Source organism: Rana temporaria, chromosome 2 (assembly GCF_905171775.1).
Source record: "Rana temporaria chromosome 2, aRanTem1.1, whole genome shotgun sequence".
Taxonomy (NCBI): Eukaryota; Metazoa; Chordata; class Amphibia; order Anura; family Ranidae; genus Rana; species Rana temporaria.
The window spans coordinates 286,855,498-286,860,904 of record NC_053490.1 but is presented as its reverse complement, the minus strand read 5'-3'; the positions used below and the strand labels follow the sequence as shown (position 1 = coordinate 286,860,904).

At 40.2% G+C, this 5,407-nt stretch overlaps 1 non-coding gene across 1 annotated transcript; it reads right to left on the bottom strand.

Annotated features, from left to right (window-relative positions):
• Positions 1–1,380: 1,380 nt before the first annotated feature.
• On the bottom strand, positions 1,381–1,487 carry LOC120929730. Its single transcript, XR_005747437.1, has one exon. It is a non-coding gene; the product is annotated as a U6 spliceosomal RNA (small nuclear RNA).
• Between the last annotated feature and the right edge of the window lie 3,920 nt (positions 1,488–5,407).

The following is a 5,407-nucleotide window of genomic DNA, read 5'->3' as shown; positions in this document are numbered from 1 at the left end:
CTGTCTATTTGTATTTGCTTATGGTCAAGTCAAAGGCTGAAAAAAAGTCAGCAAAGGTCCAATGATGTGTTTCTATGACTAGCTCATTGTTTGGTCCCATGAATCTATGATTGACTAGTTGTTGTATTTATTGGTGTGTGTAAATTATGTTCAGAATATTCCCAGCTTTAAGGAGTTGTAAAGGCAGAAGGTTTTTTATCTTAATGCATTATATGCATTAAGATAAAAAACCTTTTGTGTGTAGCAGCCTCCCCAGCACCCCCTAATTACTTACCTGAGCCCCATCTCTCTCCATCAATGTCCACCAATGTTTAAGCCATTCGGGACTTTCCTGATTGGCTGAGACACAGCAGAGCCAACATTGGCTCTCGTGGCTGTCAAAGTTAGTCAGCCAACTAGGGGAGAGAGGGTGCGGGGCCGGGTCGGGGGTCCGTGTCTGAATGGACACACAGAGCTCTGACTCGACTCCAGTGTCCCCCATGGAAAGTTGCTGACTGTGGGGGCACAGCAGAGCCAACATTGGCTCTCGTGGCTGTCAAAGTTAGTCAGCCAACTAGGGGAGAGAGGGTGCGGGGCCGGGTCGGGGGTCCGTGTCTGAATGGACACACAGAGCTCTGACTCAACTCCAGTGTCCCCCATGGAAAGTTGCTGACTGTGGGGGCACTCGATCGGAGGGAGGGGCCAGGAAGAGCAAAGAGTGACCCGAGAAGAGGAGGATCTGGGTTGCTCTGTGCAAAACCAACTGCACAGAGGAGGTAAGTATAACATCTTTGTTTTTTTTTGGTTTTTTTAACAAGACTTTACAATCGCTTTAAATGTCAAGCCTAGAGTATAACCTCTTAAAGGGTCACTAAAGGAATTTTTTTTTTAGCTAAATAGCTTCCTTTACCTTACTGCAGTCCTGGTTTCATGTCCTCATTGTTTGTTTTTGCTTTGATGTTGCTGTAATTCCTCTCTGTTCTGCACACTTCCTGGTTGTCTGTTTCCTGATCACCACAGTACTGGGAGATTTCTCACGGTGGTCACTAATCAAGGAGGTGTGATTAAAACCCCTCAGCACCAATCAAGTTTCGTTTTGCAAAACCTTCACTGCCCTCTATTGGCTCTCTGGCTCTGTACATCAGAGAACCAGAAAACAACAGCAAAAACGAAACTAAACTGTAGGTACATTATATGATTGTTTTTTATCTATTTTTAATCATTTTTAAAAAGAATCAGTTAACTATTATGTCTCTATACCCTGTAAACAGTCATTTCATAAAACAATTTTTTTTCCTTTAGTGACCCTTTAAAGCAGTATATTTGTTATTGGTTTAGTTTCGACTCCTTGCTAAACTTAGTAAACTTAATAACATGTAACATGAGCTTTTAAAAAAATAAAAATATATGGAGTGCTTCACGAATTTATGTGTCATCCTTGTGCAGGGGCCATGCTAATCTCCTTTGTATCATTCCAATTTTAGTATATGTCCTGCCGAAGTGATGACTAAATGTTCTTTTGTTTTTTGTTTTTTTAAACAGAAATCCATTGTTCTGATTTCCATATATTATTGGTTATAACCAAATTATCTGTTGGTGTGCCAAGTGAGAAACCTAGTAATGGCACAAGGTGGGCAAATTTGGATTACGATTGTGTTTTCTTCTGTTTCTTGTGCGGCTGCAGGTTTGTTTTCTTTTCATTAGTTATTTTTCTTTATTTAAACCTGATGACCCGGCCAGTACCATGCTTCCTGTTTTAGGGTTACTTCACTCTGGATGGTGCAGCAACGGAGACACTTTTGGACAGTAGCATTGTCAATCTCAGGAGAGGGTAGTATTAAGCTGACCATAGAGGGATCAAAATTCGTCCAGTTCAGCTGGGACCAGACAAATTTCGATCCATCTATGGCTGTTCCCACTAGCGAGGAGTCAATCTAACAATCGGCTTCTCTTGAACAGGAAAAACTGAATATTTTCCTTCGATCACCACTGCAGCCAATAAACTGCAGCATTGACCAGTGTGTTCTAACGAAAGAGAAGTCCCCACTGTCAGAACACAATAGCACAGTGGAAGATTCTTCAATTGTGTGGATGGGTTAATTCGTTAGATTTTTGGTCAGCTGGCTGATCAAAAAAATCTGATCCATCTATGGATAGATTTAGATGCACTAGCAGATTTACAGCAACAACCTTTTTTGTAGGTTGGGAAAACACTATTGACCCCTTTAGATGATTAGTACAATAAAGTCCCTACTTGGGGTTTCCATTAAACAATTGTGACTCATTAACCCAAGTTTTAAATATTGCTTTAAATGCGGTGTCAAGCTAGTACCCTTTTCCTAGGCAGACTCAGGAAGCCTATTTTACCCTAATTCCAAAGGTGCAAAGGCACCCAACACAGTGTTCAAGTTATAGGACTAAATCATTGATTAATATTGTCTTAATGTCTTGAAGATCTATGTGAAAATGTTGGCTTCTCGTTTGCAAACTTAAACTGACTAGGAGTAAATCATAGGGGGGGCGTAGGGTCACCACATATTGAACTGTATTATAAACATGTAGTTTTATAATACATGCGGCTGGATTTTCTTTCATTCCCTGCTACAAGGCTTAGCTAAGTTTGGTTCATTTAGTAATTTAAAAATTAATGTTACAAAGTCACAATGCCTTATCATTGCCATACTACAGTATGAACAGAGCTTTTTGAAGGCATCTTTGAAGGCATTATTTTGGCGGGTTAACCAGTCATTCAAGCATTTCTGGGTCCATATTTCGAGCTTAGATAAACTATATGAACTGAATTACTGTGTCTTAAAAAAGTATTGATACCCCTTGAAATTTTCCACATTTTGTCATGTTACAACCAAAAACGTAAATGTATTTTATTGGGATTTTATGTGATAGACCAACACAAAGTGGCACATAATTGTGAAGTAGAAGGAAAATGATTAAATGGTTTTCCAAATAGTTTTACAAATAAATATCTGAAAAGTGTGGTGTGCATTTGTATTCAGCCCCCTTTACTCTAATACCCCTAAATAAAATCTAGTGGAACCAATTGCCTTCAGAAGTCACCTAATTAGTAAATAGAGTCCACCTGTGTGTAATTTTATCGTAGTATAAATACAGCTGTTCTGATAGCCTTAGTGAACAAACAGCATCATTAAGGCTAAGGATCCCACCAGACAGGGCAGGATAAAGTTGTGGAGAAGTTTAAAAAAAATATCCCAAGCTTTGAACATCACACAAAGCACTGTTCAATCCATCATTTGAAAATGGAAAGAGTATGGCACAACTGCAAACCTACCAAGACATGGCCGTCCACCTAAACTGATAGGCTGGGCAAGGAGACCATTAATCAGAAAAGCAGCCAAGAGGCCCATGGTAACTCTGGAGTAGCTACAGAGATCCACAGCTCAGGTGGGAGAATCTGTCCACGGGACAACTATTAGGCCTCGTGCACACGGGCCAGAATCTCGTCAGGAAAAAAACGTTGTTTTTCCTGACGAGATTCTTGGGAAGAATCTCTTGCTGCCCGAGTGTACACACAGTCCTTTCAAAAGAACCATGGTTCTTTTGAAAGGCAATAACGCAGTGACGTCATTGCATATGACGAGCATGCGCTCGTCACATTCGATGCCGTTGCCGCCATCTTGCTTCACCCTACCTATGTCGTGGAAGCTACCGCGCATGCGTCAAAGTCATTTCGAGCATGGGCGGGTTTCCACGGTGACAGGAAAGTACACACACTCTTGGGTTTCTCGTTGGGAAACAGGCCGACAAGAATCCTGACGAGAAAATAGAGAGCAGGATCTCTATTTTCTCGTCGAGATTCTTGGAAGATTTCCAGATGGGAAACCTGAAAGCCTCGTACACACGCTCGGTTTACTCGCCAAAAAATTCCCACTGTGAAACATGGTGGTGACAGCATCATGTTGTGTGGATGCTTTTCTTTGGCAGGGGAGCTGGTCAGAGTTTATGGGGATATGGATGGAGCCAAATACAGGGCAATCTTAAAAGAAAACCTGTTAGAGTCTACAAAAGACTTGAGACTGGGGCAGAGGTTCACCTTCCAGCAGGAAAATGATTCTAAACATACAGCCAGAGCTACAATGGAATGGTTTAGGTCAAAGCATATTCATGTGTTAGAATGGCCCAGTCAAAGTCCAGACCTAAATCTAATTGAAAATCCGTGACAAGACTTGCAAATTGCTGTTCACAGTTGCTCTCCATTCAATCTAACAGAGCTTGAGCTATTTTTCAAAAAAAGAATGGGCAAAAATGTTATGCCGCATACAGACGGTCGTTTTTTGTGATGAAAAAAAACGACATTTTAAAAAACGTCATTTAAAATGATCATGTGTGGGCAAAAACGTCGTTTTATGTCTTAAAAAAAACGACCAAAAAAAAATTCGAACATGCTTGAATTTTTTGTGTCGTTTTTCAAAATGTCATTTTTTACTTCACAGAAATTGACCGTGTGTAGCAAAAAACGTTGTTTAAAATGACATTTTTCAACCCTCGCATGCCCAGAAGCTAGTTATGAAGCGAGCTTCAATGGAAAAAAGTGGTGAAACGTAACCTCGCTTTGCTAGAGCATTGTGAAAAAACGATAGTGTGTATGCTACATCGTTTTTGAAAATGAAGTTTCAAAAATGTCGTTTTTTTTCATCACATAAAACGTCATTTTTTTTCATCTGTACGCCGCATAACTCTCTAGATGTGCAAATCTGGCAGAGACATATCCAAAAAGACTTGCAGTTGTAATTGCAGGGGGGCCGAATACAAATGCACGTCACACTTTTCACATATTTATTTGTAAAAAAATTGAAAACTATTTATAATTTTCTATTCACTTCACAATTATGTGCCACATTGTGTTGGTCTATCACATAAAATCTAAATAAAATACATTTACATTTTTGGTTGTAACATGACAAAATGTGGAAAATTTCAAGGGGAATTAATACTTTTTAAAAGCACTTATATCCGCCTTTACTCAAATCATCTAAGCAAAAACTGAAAGATTGGTCCATAAAAAAACTCATGGTTTGGTAGAATGAGATTATATAAGCTGGACATTTTGCTATGGTATTTATTCTTTTTTTTTGCGCAATAAGGTTGGCATTTTGGAACGGTTTAATTGCTTGACTAAGAGTAAATCATAGGGGGCCGTAGGGTCACTGGAGTATGCTGTCCATTGAGAGCGTTGTGCCACGACTCTGGCTCCACGCACATGCACGGGAGTGAGGTCATCACGGCCCAGCCATTTAAATGGCTAGAGCCCGTGAACCCGGAAGGAAGTCCTGGTGATGATGGAAGTGTTGCGTGCCGCTTGAGGGCTTAGTTTTAAAGGTATACGGTACATACTAGCACATTATGACTAAAGCCTCGTACACACAACAGTTTTTTCCGTCAGGAAAACTGC